Source organism: Podarcis muralis, chromosome 9, assembly GCF_964188315.1.
Source record: "Podarcis muralis chromosome 9, rPodMur119.hap1.1, whole genome shotgun sequence".
NCBI lineage: Eukaryota > Metazoa > Chordata > Lepidosauria > Squamata > Lacertidae > Podarcis > Podarcis muralis.
The window spans coordinates 67,086,095-67,104,828 of NC_135663.1; positions in this window are offsets into that span (position 1 = coordinate 67,086,095).

Here is an 18,734-nt window from a genome sequence, read left to right on the forward strand (position 1 = left end):
ACTTAACCGGCGGAAAATATTTTTTTGAAAAAATCCCTAAGCCCCGGGGTCAGAATTTCAGCAAAAATCTGACTTTTGGCAATTCACTCAAAAATGATGCCAGAAGCTTGCAAATGCTCCCCTGAAAGGTTTGGCAGTCAAAACAGAAGGCTTTTTATCACAGGACAAGAAATCAGCCCTCAACAACTTAACCTGCGGAAAATATTTTTTTGAAAAAATCCCTAAGCCCCGGGGTCAGAATTTCAGCAAAAATCTGACTTTTGGCAATTCGCTCAAAAATGTTGCCAGAAGCTTGCAAATGCTCCCCTGAAAGGTTTGGCAGTCGAAACAGAAGGCTTTTTATCACAGGACAAGAAATCAGCCCTCAACAACTTAACCGGCCGAAAATATTTTTTTGAAAAAAATCCCTAAGCCCCGGGGTCAGAATTTTAGCAAAAATCTGACTTTTGGCAATTCGCTCAAAAATGTTGCCAGAAGCTTGCAAATGCTCCCCTGAAAGGTTTGGCAGTCGAAACAGAAGGCTTTTTATCACAGGACAAGAAATCAGCCCTCAACAACTTAACCGCCGGATAATATTTTTTTGAAAAAATCCCTAAGCCCCGGGGTCAGAATTTCAGCAAAAATCTGACTTTTGGCAATTCACTCAAAAATGATGCCAGAAGCTTGGAAATGCTCCCCTGAAAGGTTTGGCAGTCGAAACAGAAGGCTTTTTATCACAGGACAAGAAATCATACCTCAACAACTTAACCGGCCGAAAATATTTTTTTGAAAAAATCCCTAAGCCCCGGGGTCAGAATTTCAGCAAAAAACTGACTTTTGGCAATTCACTCAAAAATGATGCCAGAAGCTTGCAAATGCTCCCCTGAAAGGTTTGGCAGTCGAAATAGACGGCTTTTTATCACAGGACAAGAAATCAGCCCTCAACAACTTAACCGGCGGAAAATATTTTTTTGAAAAAATCCCTAAGCCCCGGGGTCAGAATTTCAGCAAAAATCTCACTTTTGGCAATTCGCTCAAAAATGATGCCAGAAGCTTGCAAACGCTCCCCTGAAAGGTTTGGCAGTCGAAACAGAAGGCTTTTTATCACAGGACAAGAAATCAGCCCTCAACAACTTAACCGGCGGAAAATATTTTTTTGAAAAAATCCCTAAGCCCCGGGGTCAGAATTTCAGCAAAAATCCGACTTTTGGCAATTCACTCAAAAATGATGCCAGAAGCTTGCAAATGCTCCCCTGAAAGGTTTGGCAGTCGAAACAGAAGGCTTTTTATCACAGGACAAGAAATCAGCCCTCAACAACTTAACCGGCCGAAAATATTTTTTTGAAAAAATCCCTAAGCCCCGGGGTCAGAATTTCAGCAAAAATCTGACTTTTGGCAATTCGCTCAAAAATGTTGCCTGAAGCTTGCAAGTGCTCCCCTGAAAGGTTTGGCAGTCAAAACAGAAGGCTTTTTATCACAGGACAAGAAATCAGCCCTCAACAACTTAACCGGCGGAAAATATTTTTTTGAAAAAATCCCTAAGCCCCGGGGTCAGAATTTCAGCAAAAATCCGACTTTTGGCAATTCACTCAAAAATGATGCCAGAAGCTTGGAAATGCTCCCCTGAAAGGTTTGGCAGTCGAAACAGAAGGCTTTTTATCACAGGACAAGAAATCATACCTCAACAACTTAACCGGCGGAAAATATTTTTTTGAAAAAATCCCTAAGCCCCGGGGTCAGAATTTCAGCAAAAATCTGACTTTTGGCAATTCGCTCAAAAATGTTGCCTGAAGCTTGCAAGTGCTCCCCTGAAAGGTTTGGCAGTCAAAACAGAAGGCTTTTTATCACAGGACAAGAAATCAGCCCTCAACAACTTAACCGGCACAAAATATTTTTTTGAAAAAATCCCTAAGCCCCGGGGTCAGAATTTCAGCAAAAATCTGACTTTTGCCAATTCACTCAAAAATGGTACCAACCGGTTGCAAATGCTCCCCTGAAAGGTTTGGCAGTAGAAACAGAAGGCTTTTTATCACAGGACAAGAAATCAGCCCTCAACAACTTAACGGGCGGAAAATATTTTTTTGAAAAAATCCCTAAGCCCCGGGGTCAGAATTTCAGCAAAAAACTGACCTTTGGCAATTCGCTCAAAAATGTTGCCAGAAGCTTGCAAATGCTCCCCTGAAAGGTTTGGCAGTCGAAACAGAAGGCTTTTTATCACAGGACAAGAAATCAGCCCTCAACAACTTAACCGGCGGAAAATATTTTTTTGAAAAAATCCCTAAGCCCCGGGGTCAGAATTTCAGCAAAAAACTGACTTTTGGCAATTCACTCAAAAATGATGCCAGAAGCTTGCAAATGCTCCCCTGAAAGGTTTGGCAGTCGAAACAGAAGGCTTTTTATCACAGGACAAGAAATCAGCCCTCAACAACTTAACCGGCGGAAAATATTTTTTTGAAAAAATCCCTAAGCCCCGGGGTCAGAATTTCAGCAAAAATCTGACTTTTGCCAATTCACTCAAAAATGATGCCAGAAGCTTGGAAATGCTCCCCTGAAAGGTTTGGCAGTCGAAACAGAAGGCTTTTTATCACAGGACAAGAAATCATACCTCAACAACTTAACCGGCGGAAAATATTTTTTTGAAAAAATCCCTAAGCCCCGGGGTCAGAATTTCAGCAAAAATCTGACTTTTGGCAATTCGCTCAAAAATGTTGCCTGAAGCTTGCAAGTGCTCCCCTGAAAGGTTTGGCAGTCAAAACAGAAGGCTTTTTATCACAGGACAAGAAATCAGCCCTCAACAACTTAACCGGCGCAAAATATTTTTTTGAAAAAATCCCTAAGCCCCGGGGTCAGAATTTCAGCAAAAATCTGACTTTTGCCAATTCACTCAAAAATGGTACCAACCGGTTGCAAATGCTCCCCTGAAAGGTTTGGCAGTAGAAACAGAAGGCTTTTTATCACAGGACAAGAAATCAGCCCTCAACAACTTAACCGGCGGAAAATATTTTTTTGAAAAAATCCCTAAGCCCCGGGGTCAGAATTTCAGCAAAAAACTGACCTTTGGCAATTCGCTCAAAAATGTTGCCAGAAGCTTGCAAATGCTCCCCTGAAAGGTTTGGCAGTCGAAACAGAAGGCTTTTTATCACAGGACAAGAAATCAGCCCTCAACAACTTAACCGGCGGAAAATATTTTTTTGAAAAAATCCCTAAGCCCCGGGGTCAGAATTTCAGCAAAAAACTGACTTTTGGCAATTCACTCAAAAATGATGCCAGAAGCTTGCAAATGCTCCCCTGAAAGGTTTGGCAGTCGAAACAGAAGGCTTTTTATCACAGGACAAGAAATCAGCCCTCAACAACTTAACCGGCGGAAAATATTTTTTTGAAAAAATCCCTAAGCCCCGGGGTCAGAATTTCAGCAAAAATCTGACTTTTGCCAATTCACTCAAAAATGATGCCAGAAGCTTGGAAATGCTCCCCTGAAAGGTTTGGCAGTCGAAACAGAAGGCTTTTTATCACAGGACAAGAAATCATACCTCAACAACTTAACCGGCGGAAAATATTTTTTTGAAAAAATCCCTAAGCCCCGGGGTCAGAATTTCAGCAAAAATCTGACTTTTGGCAATTCACTCAAAAATGATGCCAGAAGCTTGCAAATGCTCCCCTGAAAGGTTTGGCAGTCGAAATAGACGGCTTTTTATCACAGGACAAGAAATCAGCCCTCAACAACTTAACCGGCGGAAAATATTTTTTTGAAAAAATCCCTAAGCCCCGGGGTCAGAATTTCAGCAAAAATCTCACTTTTGGCAATTCGCTCAAAAATGATGCCAGAAGCTTGCAAACGCTCCCCTGAAAGGTTTGGCAGTCGAAACAGAAGGCTTTTTATCACAGGACAAGAAATCAGCCCTCAACAACTTAACCGGCGGAAAATATTTTTTTGAAAAAATCCCTAAGCCCCGGGGTCAGAATTTCAGCAAAAATCCGACTTTTGGCAATTCACTCAAAAATGATGCCAGAAGCTTGCAAATGCTCCCCTGAAAGGTTTGGCAGTCGAAACAGAAGGCTTTTTATCACAGGACAAGAAATCAGCCCTCAACAACTTAACCGGCCGAAAATATTTTTTTGAAAAAATCCCTAAGCCCCGGGGTCAGAATTTCAGCAAAAATCTGACTTTTGGCAATTCGCTCAAAAATGTTGCCTGAAGCTTGCAAGTGCTCCCCTGAAAGGTTTGGCAGTCAAAACAGAAGGCTTTTTATCACAGGACAAGAAATCAGCCCTCAACAACTTAACCGGCGGAAAATATTTTTTTGAAAAAATCCCTAAGCCCCGGGGTCAGAATTTCAGCAAAAATCCGACTTTTGGCAATTCACTCAAAAATGATGCCAGAAGCTTGGAAATGCTCCCCTGAAAGGTTTGGCAGTCGAAACAGAAGGCTTTTTATCACAGGACAAGAAATCATACCTCAACAACTTAACCGGCGGAAAATATTTTTTTGAAAAAATCCCTAAGCCCCGGGGTCAGAATTTCAGCAAAAATCTGACTTTTGGCAATTCGCTCAAAAATGTTGCCTGAAGCTTGCAAGTGCTCCCCTGAAAGGTTTGGCAGTCAAAACAGAAGGCTTTTTATCACAGGACAAGAAATCAGCCCTCAACAACTTAACCGGCACAAAATATTTTTTTGAAAAAATCCCTAAGCCCCGGGGTCAGAATTTCAGCAAAAATCTGACTTTTGCCAATTCACTCAAAAATGGTACCAACCGGTTGCAAATGCTCCCCTGAAAGGTTTGGCAGTAGAAACAGAAGGCTTTTTATCACAGGACAAGAAATCAGCCCTCAACAACTTAACGGGCGGAAAATATTTTTTTGAAAAAATCCCTAAGCCCCGGGGTCAGAATTTCAGCAAAAAACTGACCTTTGGCAATTCGCTAAAAAATGTTGCCAGAAGCTTGCAAATGCTCCCCTGAAAGGTTTGGCAGTCGAAACAGAAGGCTTTTTATCACAGGACAAGAAATCAGCCCTCAACAACTTAACCGGCGGAAAATATTTTTTTGAAAAAATCCCTAAGCCCCGGGGTCAGAATTTCAGCAAAAAACTGACTTTTGGCAATTCACTCAAAAATGATGCCAGAAGCTTGCAAATGCTCCCCTGAAAGGTTTGGCAGTCGAAACAGAAGGCTTTTTATCACAGGACAAGAAATCAGCCCTCAACAACTTAACCGGCGGAAAATATTTTTTTGAAAAAATCCCTAAGCCCCGGGGTCAGAATTTCAGCAAAAATCTGACTTTTGCCAATTCACTCAAAAATGATGCCAGAAGCTTGGAAATGCTCCCCTGAAAGGTTTGGCAGTCGAAACAGAAGGCTTTTTATCACAGGACAAGAAATCATACCTCAACAACTTAACCGGCGGAAAATATTTTTTTGAAAAAATCCCTAAGCCCCGGGGTCAGAATTTCAGCAAAAATCTGACTTTTGGCAATTCACTCAAAAATGATGCCAGAAGCTTGCAAATGCTCCCCTGAAAGGTTTGGCAGTCGAAACAGAAGGCTTTTTATCACAGGACAAGAAATCAGCCCTCAACAACTTAACCGGCGGAAAATATTTTTTTGAAAAAATCCCTAAGCCCCGGGGTCAGAATTTCAGCAAAAATCTCACTTTTGGCAATTCGCTCAAAAATGATGCCAGAAGCTTGCAAACGCTCCCCTGAAAGGTTTGGCAGTCGAAACAGAAGGCTTTTTATCACAGGACAAGAAATCAGCCCTCAACAACTTAACCGGCGGAAAATATTTTTTTGAAAAAATCCCTAAGCCCCGGGGTCAGAATTTCAGCAAAAATCCGACTTTTGGCAATTCACTCAAAAATGATGCCAGAAGCTTGCAAATGCTCCCCTGAAAGGTTTGGCAGTCGAAACAGAAGGCTTTTTATCACAGGACAAGAAATCAGCCCTCAACAACTTAACCGGCCGAAAATATTTTTTTGAAAAAATCCCTAAGCCCGGGGGTCAGAATTTCAGCAAAAATCTGACTTTTGGCAATTCACTCAAAAATGATGCCAGAAGCTTGCAAATGCTCCCCTGAAAGGATTGGGAGTAGAAACAGAAGGCTTTTTATCACAGGACAAGAAATCAGCCTTCAACAACTTAACCGGCGGAAAATATTTTTTTGAAAAAATCCCTAAGCCCCGGGGTCAGAATTTAAGCAAAAATCCGACTTTTGGCAATTCACTCAAAAATGATGCCAGAAGCTTGCAAATGCTCCCCTGAAAGGTTTGGCAGTCGAAACAGAAGGCTTTTTATCACAGGACAAGAAATCAGCCCTCAACAACTTAACCGGCCGAAAATATTTTTTTGAAAATATCCCTAAGCCCCGGGGTCAGAATTTCAGCAAAAATCTGACTTTTGGCAATTCACTCAAAAATGATGCCAGAAGCTTGGAAATGCTCCCCTGAAAGGTTTGGCAGTCGAAACAGAAGGCTTTTTATCACAGGACAAGAAATCAGCCCTCAACAACTTAACCGGCGGAAAATATTTTTTTGAAAAAATCCCTAAGCCCCGGGGTCAGAATTTCAGCAAAAATCTGACTTTTGGCAATTCACTCAAAAATGATGCCAGAAGAAAGGTTTGGCAGTCAAAACAGAAGGCTTTTTATCACAGCACAAGAAATCAGCCCTCAGCAACTTAACCGGCGGAAAATAATTTTTTGAAAAAATCCCTAAGCCCCGGGGTCAGAATTTCAGCAAAAATCCGACTTTTGGCAATTCACTCAAAAATGATGCCAGAAGCTTGCAAATGCTCCCCTGAAAGGTTTGGCAGTCGAAACAGAAGGCTTTTTATCACAGGACAAGAAATCAGCCCTCAACAACTTAACCGGCCGAAAATATTTTTTTGAAAAAATCCCTAAGCCCGGGGGTCAGAATTTCAGCAAAAATCTGACTTTTGGCAATTCACTCAAAAATGATGCCAGAAGCTTGCAAATGCTCCCCTGAAAGGATTGGGAGTAGAAACAGAAGGCTTTTTATCACAGGACAAGAAATCAGCCTTCAACAACTTAACCGGCGGAAAATATTTTTTTGAAAAAATCCCTAAGCCCCGGGGTCAGAATTTCAGCAAAAATCCGACTTTTGGCAATTCACTCAAAAATGATGCCAGAAGCTTGCAAATGCTCCCCTGAAAGGTTTGGCAGTCGAAACAGAAGGCTTTTTACCACAGGACAAGAAATCAGCCCTCAACAACTTAACCGGCGGAAAATATTTTTTTGAAAATATCCCTAAGCCCCGGGGTCAGAATTTCAGCAAAAATCTGACTTTTGGCAATTCGCTCAAAAATGTTGCCAGAAGCTTGCAAATGCTCCCCTGAAAGGTTTGGCAGTCGAAACAGAAGGCTTTTTACCACAGGACAAGAAATCAGCCCTCAACAACTTAACCGGCGGAAAATATTTTTTTGAAAATATCCCTAAGCCCCGGGGTCAGAATTTCAGCAAAAATCTGACTTTTGGCAATTCACTCAAAAATGATGCCAGAAGAAAGGTTTGGCAGTCAAAACAGAAGGCTTTATCACAGCACAAGAAATTAGCCCTCAACAACTTAACCGGCGGAAAATATTTTTTTGAAAAAATCCCTAAGCCCGGGGGTCAGAATTTCAGCAAAAATCTGACTTTTGGCAATTCGCTCAAAAATGATGCCAGAAGCTTGCAAATGCTCCCCTGAAAGGATTGGGAGTCGAAACAGAAGGCTTTTTATCACAGGACAAGAAATCAGCCCTCAACAACTTAACCGGCCGAAAATATTTTTTTGAAAAAATCCCTAAGCCGGGGTCAGAATTTCAGCAAAAATCTGACTATTGGCAATTCGCTCAAAAATGTTGCCAGAAGCTTGCAAATGCTCCCCTGAAAGGTTTGGCAGTCGAAACAGAAGGCTTTTTACCACAGGACAAGAAATCAGCCCTCAACAACTTAACCGGCGGAAAATATTTTTTTGAAAATATCCCTAAGCCCCGGGGTCAGAATTTCAGCAAAAATCTGACTTTTGGCAATTCACTCAAAAATGATGCCAGAAGCTTGGAAATGCTCCCCTGAAAGGTTTGGCAGTCGAAACAGAAGGCTTTTTATCACAGGACAAGAAATCAGCCCTCAACAACTTAACCGGCGGAAAATATTTTTTTGAAAAAATCCCTAAGCCCCGGGGTCAGAATTTCAGCAAAAATCTGACTTTTGGCAATTCACTCAAAAATGATGCCAGAAGAAAGGTTTGGCAGTCAAAACAGAAGGCTTTTTATCACAGCACAAGAAATCAGGCCTCAGCAACTTAACCGGCGGAAAATAATTTTTTGAAAAAATCCCTAAGCCCCGGGGTCAGAATTTCAGCAAAAATCTGACTTTTGGCAATTCGCTCAAAAATGATGCCAGAAGCTTGCAAATGCTCCCCTGAAAGGTTTGGCAGTCGAAACAGAAGGTTTTTTATCACAGGACAAGAAATCAGCCCTCAACAACTTAACCGGCCGAAAATATTTTTTTGAAAAAATCCCTAAGCCCGGGGGTCAGAATTTCAGCAAAAATCTGACTTTTGGCAATTCACTCAAAAATGATGCCAGAAGCTTGCAAATGCTCCCCTGAAAGGATTGGGAGTAGAAACAGAAGGCTTTTTATCACAGGACAAGAAATCAGCCTTCAACAACTTAACCGGCGGAAAATATTTTTTTGAAAAAATCCCTAAGCCCCGGGGTCAGAATTTCAGCAAAAATCCGACTTTTGGCAATTCACTCAAAAATGATGCCAGAAGCTTGCAAATGCTCCCCTGAAAGGTTTGGCAGTCGAAACAGAAGGCTTTTTATCACAGGACAAGAAATCAGCCCTCAACAACTTAACCGGCCGAAAATATTTTTTTGAAAAAATCCCTAAGCCCCGGGGTCAGAATTTCAGCAAAAATCTGACTTTTGGCAATTCGCTCAAAAATGTTGCCAGAAGCTTGCAAATGCTCCCCTGAAAGGTTTGGCAGTCGAAACAGAAGGCTTTTTACCACAGGACAAGAAATCAGCCCTCAACAACTTAACCGGCGGAAAATATTTTTTTGAAAATATCCCTAAGCCCCGGGGTCAGAATTTCAGCAAAAATCTGGCTTTTGGCAATTCACTCAAAAATGATGCCAGAAGCTTGGAAATGCTCCCCTGAAAGGTTTGGCAGTCGAAACAGAAGGCTTTTTATCACAGCACAAGAAATCAGCCCTCAGCAACTTAACCGGCGGAAAATAATTTTTTGAAAAAATCCCTAAGCCCCGGGGTCAGAATTTCAGCAAAAATCTGACTTTTGGCAATTCGCTCAAAAATGATGCCAGAAGCTTGCAAATGCTCCCCTGAAAGGTTTGGCAGTCGAAACAGAAGGCTTTTTATCACAGGACAAGAAATCAGCCCTCAACAACTTAACCGGCGGAAAATATTTTTTTGAAAAAATCCCTAAGCCCCGGGGTCAGAATTTCAGAAAAAATCTCACTTTTGGCAATTCGCTCAAAAATGATGCCAGAAGCTTGCAAACGCTCCCCTGAAAGGTTTGGCAGTCGAAACAGAAGGCTTTTTATCACAGGAGAAGAAATCAGCCCTCAACAACTTAACCGGCGGAAAATATTTTTTTGAAAAAATCCCTAAGCCCCGGGGTCAGAATTTCAGCAAAAATCCGACTTTTGGCAATTCACTCAAAAATGATGCCAGAAGCTTGCAAATGCTCCCCTGAAAGGTTTGGCAGTCGAAACAGAAGGCTTTTTATCACAGGACAAGAAATCAGCCCTCAACAACTTAACCGGCCGAAAATATTTTTTTGAAAAAATCCCTAAGCCCGGGGGTCAGAATTTCAGCAAAAATCTGACTTTTGGCAATTCACTCAAAAATGATGCCAGAAGCTTGCAAATGCTCCCCTGAAAGGATTGGGAGTAGAAACAGAAGGCTTTTTATCACAGGACAAGAAATCAGCCTTCAACAACTTAACCGGCGGAAAATATTTTTTTGAAAAAATCCCTAAGCCCCGGGGTCAGAATTTCAGCAAAAATCCGACTTTTGGCAATTCACTCAAAAATGATGCCAGAAGCTTGCAAATGCTCCCCTGAAAGGTTTGGCAGTCGAAACAGAAGGCTTTTTATCACAGGACAAGAAATCAGCCCTCAACAACTTAACCGGCCGAAAATATTTTTTTGAAAAAATCCCTAAGCCCCGGGGTCAGAATTTCAGCAAAAATCTGACTTTTGGCAATTCGCTCAAAAATGTTGCCAGAAGCTTACAAATGCTCCCCTGAAAGGTTTGGCAGTCGAAACAGAAGGCTTTTTACCACAGGACAAGAAATCAGCCCTCAACAACTTAACCGGCGGAAAATATTTTTTTGAAAATATCCCTAAGCGCCGGGGTCAGAATTTCAGCAAAAATCTGACTTTTGGCAATTCGCTCAAAAATGTTGCCAGAAGCTTGCAAATGCTCCCCTGAAAGGTTTGGCAGTCGAAACAGAAGGCTTTTTACCACAGGACAAGAAATCAGCCCTCAACAACTTAACCGGCGGAAAATATTTTTTTGAAAATATCCCTAAGCCCCGGGGTCAGAATTTCAGCAAAAATCTGACTTTTGGCAATTCACTCAAAAATGATGCCAGAAGAAAGGTTTGGCAGTCAAAACAGAAGGCTTTTTATCACAGCACAAGAAATTAGCCCTCAACAACTTAACCGGCGGAAAATATTTTTTTGAAAAAATCCCTAAGCCCCGGGGTCAGAATTTCAGCAAAAATCTGACTTTTGGCAATTCACTCAAAAATGATGCCAGAAGAAAGGTTTGGCAGTCAAAACAGAAGGCTTTTTATCACAGCACAAGAAATCAGCCCTCAGCAACTTAACCGGCGGAAAATAATTTTTTGAAAAAATCCCTAAGCCCCGGGGTCAGAATTTCAGCAAAAATCTGACTTTTGGCAATTCGCTCAAAAATGATGCCAGAAGCTTGCAAATGCTCCCCTGAAAGGTTTGGCAGTCGAAACAGAAGGCATTTTATCACAGGACAAGAAATCAGCCCTCAACAACTTAACCGGCGGAAAATATTTTTTTGAAAAAATCCCTAAGCCCCGGGGTCAGAATTTCAGCAAAAATCTCACTTTTGGCAATTCGCTCAAAAATGATGCCAGAAGCTTGCAAACGCTCCCCTGAAAGGTTTGGCAGTCGAAACAGAAGGCTTTTTATCACAGGACAAGAAATCAGCCCTCAACAACTTAACCGGCGGAAAATATTTTTTTGAAAAAATCCCTAAGCCCCGGGGTCAGAATTTCAGCAAAAATCCGACTTTTGGCAATTCGCTCAAAAATGATGCCAGAAGCTTGCAAATGCTCCCCTGAAAGGTTTGGCAGTCGAAACAGAAGGCTTTTTATCACAGGACAAGAAATCAGCCCTCAACAACTTAACCGGCCGAAAATATTTTTTTGAAAAAATCCCTAAGCCCCGGGGTCAGAATTTCAGCAAAAATCTGACTTTTGGCAATTCGCTCAAAAATGTTGCCAGAAGCTTGCAAATGCTCCCCTGAAAGGTTTGGCAGTCGAAACAGAAGGCTTTTTACCACAGGACAAGAAATCAGCCCTCAACAACTTAACCGGCGGAAAATATTTTTTTGAAAATATCCCTAAGCCCCGGGGTCAGAATTTCAGCAAAAATCTGACTTTTGGCAATTCACTCAAAAATGATGCCAGAAGAAAGGTTTGGCAGTCAAAACAGAAGGCTTTTTATCACAGCACAAGAAATCAGGCCTCAGCAACTTTACCGGCGGAAAATAATTTTTTGAAAAAATCCCTAAGCCCCGGGGTCAGAATTTCAGCAAAAATCTGACTTTTGGCAATTCGCTCAAAAATGATGCCAGAAGCTTGCAAATGCTCCCCTGAAAGGTTTGGCAGTCGAAACAGAAGGCTTTTTATCACAGGACAAGAAATCAGCCCTCAACAACTTAACCGGCGGAAAATATTTTTTTGAAAAAATCCCTAAGCCCCGGGGTCAGAATTTCAGCAAAAATCTGACTTTTGGCAATTCACTCAAAAATGATGCCAGAAGCTTGCAAATGCTCCCCTGAAAGGTTTGGCAGTCGAAACAGAAGGCTTTTTATCACAGGACAAGAAATCAGCCCTCAACAACTTAACCGGCCGAAAATATTTTTTTGAAAAAATCCCTAAGCCCCGGGGTCAGAATTTCAGCAAAAATCTGACTTTTGGCAATTCGCTCAAAAATGTTGCCAGAAGCTTGCAAATGCTCCCCTGAAAGGTTTGGCAGTCGAAACAGAAGGCTTTTTACCACAGGACAAGAAATCAGCCCTCAACAACTTAACCGGCGGAAAATATTTTTTTGAAAATATCCCTAAGCCCCGGGGTCAGAATTTCAGCAAAAATCTGACTTTTGGCAATTCACTCAAAAATGATGCCAGAAGAAAGGTTTGGCAGTCAAAACAGAAGGCTTTTTATCACAGCACAAGAAATCAGCCCTCAGCAACTTAACCGGCGGAAAATAATTTTTTGAAAAAATCCCTAAGCCCCGGGGTCAGAATTTCAGCAAAAATCTGACTTTTGGCAATTCGCTCAAAAATGATGCCAGAAGCTTGCAAATGCTCCCCTGAAAGGTTTGGCAGTCGAAACAGAAGGCTTTTTATTCCAGGACAAGAAATCAGCCCTCAACAACTTAACCGGCGGAAAATATTTTTTTGAAAAAATCCCTAAGCCCCGGGGTCAGAATTTCAGAAAAAATCTCACTTTTGGCAATTCGCTCAAAAATGATGCCAGAAGCTTGCAAACGCTCCCCTGAAAGGTTTGGCAGTCGAAACAGAAGGCTTTTTATCACAGGACAAGAAATCAGCCCTCAACAACTTAACCGGCGGAAAATATTTTTTTGAAAAAATCCCTAAGCCCCGGGGTCAGAATTTCAGCAAAAATCCGACTTTTGGCAATTCACTCAAAAATGATGCCAGAAGCTTGCAAATGCTCCCCTGAAAGGTTTGGCAGTCGAAACAGAAGGCTTTTTATCACAGGACAAGAAATCAGCCCTCAACAACTTAACCGGCCGAAAATATTTTTTTGAAAAAATCCCTAAGCCCGGGGGTCAGAATTTCAGCAAAAATCTGACTTTTGGCAATTCACTCAAAAATGATGCCAGAAGCTTGAAAATGCTCCCCTGAAAGGATTGGGAGTAGAAACAGAAGGTTTTTTATCACAGGACAAGAAATCAGCCTTCAACAACTTAACTGGCGGAAAATATTTTTTTGAAAAAATCCCTAAGCCCCGGGGTCAGAATTTCAGCAAAAATCCGACTTTTGGCAATTCACTCAAAAATGATGCCAGAAGCTTGCAAATGCTCCCCTGAAAGGTTTGGCAGTCGAAACAGAAGGCTTTTTATCACAGGACAAGAAATCAGCCCTCAACAACTTAACCGGTGGAAAATATTTTTTTGAAAAAATCCCTAAGCCCCGGGGTCAGAATTTCAGCAAAAATCTGACTTTTGGCAATTCACTCAAAAATGATGCCAGAAGAAAGGTTTGGCAGTCAAAACAGAAGGCTTTTTATCACAGCACAAGAAATCAGCCCTCAGCAACTGAACCGGCGGAAAATATTTTTTTGAAAAAATCCCTAAGCCCCGGGGTCAGAATTTCAGCAAAAATCTGACTTTTGGCAATTCGCTCAAAAATGATGCCAGAAGCTTGCAAATGCTCCCCTGAAAGGTTTGGCAGTCGAAACAGAAGGCTTTTTATCACAGGACAAGAAATCAGCCCTCAACAACTTAACCGGCGGAAAATATTTTTTTGAAAAAATCCCTAAGCCCCGGGGTCAGAATTTCAGCAAAAATCTCACTTTTGGCAATTCGCTCAAAAATGATGCCAGAAGCTTGCAAACGCTCCCCTGAAAGGTTTGGCAGTCGAAACAGAAGGCTTTTTATCACAGGACAAGAAATCAGCCCTCAACAACTTAACCGGCGGAAAATATTTTTTTGAAAAAATCCCTAAGGCCCGGGGTCAGAATTTCAGCAAAAATCCGACTTTTGGCAATTCACTCAAAAATGATGCCAGAAGCTTGCAAATGCTCCCCTGAAAGGTTTGGCAGTCGAAACAGAAGGCTTTTTATCACAGGACAAGAAATCAGCCCTCAACAACTTAACCGGCCGAAAATATTTTTTTGAAAAAATCCCTAAGCCCGGGGGTCAGAATTTCAGCAAAAATCTGACTTTTGGCAATTCACTCAAAAATGATGCCAGAAGCTTGCAAATGCTCCCCTGAAAGGATTGGGAGTAGAAACAGAAGGCTTTTTATCACAGGACAAGAAATCAGCCTTCAACAACTTAACCGGCGGAAAATATTTTTTTGAAAAAATCCCTAAGCCCCGGGGTCAGAATTTAAGCAAAAATCCGACTTTTGGCAATTCACTCAAAAATGATGCCAGAAGCTTGCAAATGCTCCCCTGAAAGGTTTGGCAGTCGAAACAGAAGGCTTTTTATCACAGGACAAGAAATCAGCCCTCAACAACTTAACCGGCCGAAAATATTTTTTTGAAAAAATCCCTAAGCCCCGGGGTCAGAATTTCAGCAAAAATCTGACTTTTGGCAATTCGCTCAAAAATGTTGCCAGAAGCTTGCAAATGCTCCCCTGAAAGGTTTGGCAGTCGAAACAGAAGGCTTTTTACCACAGGACAAGAAATCAGCCCTCAACAACTTAACCGGCGGAAAATATTTTTTTGAAAATATCCCTAAGCCCCGGGGTCAGAATTTCAGCAAAAATCTGACTTTTGGCAATTCACTCAAAAATGATGCCAGAAGAAAGGTTTGGCAGTCAAAACAGAAGGCTTTTTATCACAGCACAAGAAATTAGCCCTCAACAACTTAACCGGCGGAAAATATTTTTTTGAAAAAATCCCTAAGCCCGGGGGTCAGAATTTCAGCAAAAATCTGACTTTTGGCAATTCGCTCAAAAATGATGCCAGAAGCTTGCAAATGCTCCCCTGAAAGGATTGGCAGTCGAAACAGAAGGCTTTTTATCACAGGACAAGAAATCAGCCCTCAACAACTTAACCGGCCGAAAATATTTTTTTGAAAAAATCCCTAAGCCGGGGTCAGAATTTCAGCAAAAATCTGACTTTTGGCAATTCGCTCAAAAATGTTGCCAGAAGCTTGCAAATCCTCCCCTGAAAGGTTTGGCAGTCGAAACAGAAGGCTTTTTACCACAGGACAAGAAATCAGCCCTCAACAACTTAACCGGCGGAAAATATTTTTTTGAAAATATCCCTAAGCCCCGGGGTCAGAATTTCAGCAAAAATCTGACTTTTGGCAATTCACTCAAAAATGATGCCAGAAGCTTGGAAATGCTCCCCTGAAAGGTTTGGCAGTCGAAACAGAAGGCTTTTTATCACAGGACAAGAAATCAGCCCTCAACAACTTAACCGGCGGAAAATATTTTTTTGAAAAAATCCCTAAGCCCCGGGGTCAGAATTTCAGCAAAAATCTGACTTTTGGCAATTCACTCAAAAATGATGCCAGAAGAAAGGTTTGGCAGTCAAAACAGAAGGCTTTTTATCACAGCACAAGAAATCAGCCCTCAGCAACTTAACCGGCGGAAAATAATTTTTTGAAAAAATCCCTAAGCCCCGGGGTCAGAATTTCAGCAAAAATCTGACTTTTGGCAATTCGCTCAAAAATGATGCCAGAAGCTTGCAAATGCTCCCCTGAAAGGTTTGGCAGTCGAAACAGAAGGCTTTTTATCACAGGACAAGAAATCAGCCCTCAACAACTTAACCGGCCGAAAATATTTTTTTGAAAAAATCCCTAAGCCCCGGGGTCAGAATTTCAACAAAAATCTGACTTTTGGCAATTCACTCAAAAATGATGCCAGAAGCTTGCAAATGCTCCCCTGAAAGGTTTGGCAGTCAAAACAGAAGGCTTTTTATCACAGCACAAGAAATCAGCCCTCAACAACTTAACCGGCGGAAAATATTTTTTTGAAAAAATCCCTAAGCCCCGGGGTCAGAATTTCAGCAAAAATCTGACTTTTGGCAATTCACTCAAAAATGATGCCAGAAGCTTGGAAATGCTCCCCTGAAATGTTTGGCAGTCGAAACAGAAGGCTTTTTATCACAGGACAAGAAATCAGCCCTCAACAACTTAACCGGCGGAAAATATTTTTTTGAAAAAATCCCTAAGCCCCGGGGTCAGAATTTCAGCAAAAATCTGACTTTTGGCAATTCACTCAAAAATGGGACCAACCGGTTGCAAATGCTCCCCTGAAAGGTTTGGCAGTCGAAACAAAAGGCTTTTTATCACAGGACAAGAAATCAGCCCTCAACAACTTAACCGGCCGAAAATATTTTTTTGAAAAAATCCCTAAGCCCCGGGGTCATAATTTCAGCAAAAATCTGACTTTTGGCAATTCACTCAAAAATGATGCCAGAAGCTTGCAAATGCTCCCCTGAAAGGTTTGGCAGTCGAAACAGAAGGCTTTTTATCACAGGACAAGAAATCAGCCCTCAACAACTTAACCGGCCGAAAATATTTTTTTGAAAAAATCCCTAAGCCCCGGGGTCAGAATTTCAGCAAAAATCTGACTTTTGGCGATTCACTCAAAAATGATGCCAGAAGCTTGCAAATGCTCCCCTGAAAGGTTTGGCAGTCGAAACAGAAGGCTTTTTATCACAGGACAAGAAATCAGCCCTCAACAACTTAACCGGCGGAAAATATTTTTTTGAAAAAATCCCTAAGCCCCGGGGTCAGAATTTCAGCAAAAATCTGACTTTTGGCAATTCACTCAAAAATGATGCCAGAAGCTTGCAAATGCTCCCCTGAAAGGTTTGGCAGTCGAAATAGACGGCTTTTTATCACAGGACAAGAAATCAGCCCTCAACAACTTAACCGGTGGAAAATATTTTTTTGAAAAAATCCCTAAGCCCCGGGGTCAGAATTTCAGCAAAAATCTGACTTTTGGCAATTCACTCAAAAATGGGACCAACCGGTTGCAAATGCTCCCCTGAAAGGTTTGGCAGTCGAAACAGAAGGCTTTTTATCACAGGACAAGAAATCAGCCCTCAACAACTTAACCGGCGGAAAATATTTTTTTGAAAAAATCCCTAAGCCCCGGGGTCAGAATTTCAGCAAAAATCTGACTTTTGGCAATTCACTCAAAAATGATGCCAGAAGCTTGCAAATGCTCCCCTGAAAGGTTTGGCAGTCGAAATAGACGGCTTTTTATCACAGGACAAGAAATCAGCCCTCAACAACTTAACCGGTGGAAAATATTTTTTTGAAAAAATCCCTAAGCCCCGGGGTCAGAATTTCAGCAAAAATCTGACTTTTGTCAATTCACTCAAAAATGGGACCAACCGGTTGCAAATGCTCCCCTGAAAGGTTTGGCAGTCGAAACAAAAGGCTTTTTATCACAGGACAAGAAATCAGCCCTCAACAACTTAACCGGCCGAAAATATTTTTTTGAAAAAATCCCTAAGCCCCGGGGTCAGAATTTCAACAAAAATCTGACTTTTGGCAATTCACTCAAAAATGATGCCAGAAGCTTGCAAATGCTCCCCTGAAAGGTTTGGCAGTCGAAATAGACGGCTTTTTATCACAGGACAAGAAATCAGCCCTCAACAACTTAACCGGCGGAAAATATTTTTTTGAAAAAATCCCTAAGCCCCAGGGTCAGAATTTCAGCAAAAAATCTGATTTTTGGCAATTCACTCAAAAATGATGCCAGAAGCTTGCAAATGCTCCCCTGAAAGGTTTGGCAGTCGAAACAGAAGGCTTTTTATCACAGGACAAGAAATCAGCCCTCAACAACTTAACCGGCGGAAAATATTTTTTTGAAAAAATCCCTAAGCCCCGGGGTCAGAATTTCAGCAAAAATCTGACTTTTGGCAATTCACTCAAAAATGATGCCAGAAGCTTGGAAATGCTCCCCTGAAAGGTTTGGCAGTCGAAACAGAAGGCTTTTTATCACAGGACAAGAAATCAGCCCTCAACAACTTAACCGGCGGAAAATATTTTTTTGAAAAAATCCCTAACCCCCGGGGTCAGAATTTCAGCAAAAATCTGACTTTTGGCAATTCACTCAAAAATGGGACCAAACGGTTGCAAATGCTCCCCTGAAAGGTTTGGCAGTCGAAACAAAAGGCTTTTTATCACAGGACAAGAAATCAGCCCTCAACAACTTAACCGGCCGAAAATATTTTTTTGAAAAAATCCCTAAGCCCCAGGGTCAGAATTTCAGCAAAAAATCTGACTTTTGGCAATTCACTCAAAAATGATGCCAGAAGCTTGCAAATGCTCCCCTGAAAGGTTTGGCAGTCGAAACAGAAGGCTTTTTATCACAGGACAAGAAATCAGCCCTCAACAACTTAACCGGCGGAAAATATTTTTTTGAAAAAATCCGTAAGCCCCGGGGTCAGAATTTCAGCAAAAATCCGACTTTTGGCAATTGACTCAAAAATTATCCCAGAAGCTTGCAAATGCGCCCCTGAAAGGTTTGGCAGTCGAAACAGAAGGCTTTTTATCACAGGACAAGAAATCAGCCCTCAACAACTTAACCGGCGGAAAATATTTTTTTGAAAAAATCCCTAAGCCCCGGGGTCAGAATTTCAGCAAAAATCTGACTTTTGGCAATTCACTCAAAAATGATGCCAGAAGCTTGCAAATGCTCCCCTGAAAGGTTTGGCAGTCAAAACAGAAGGCTTTTTATCACAGCAGAAGAAATCAGCCCTCAACAACTTAACCGGCGGAAAATATTTTTTTGAAAAAATCCCTAAGCCCCGG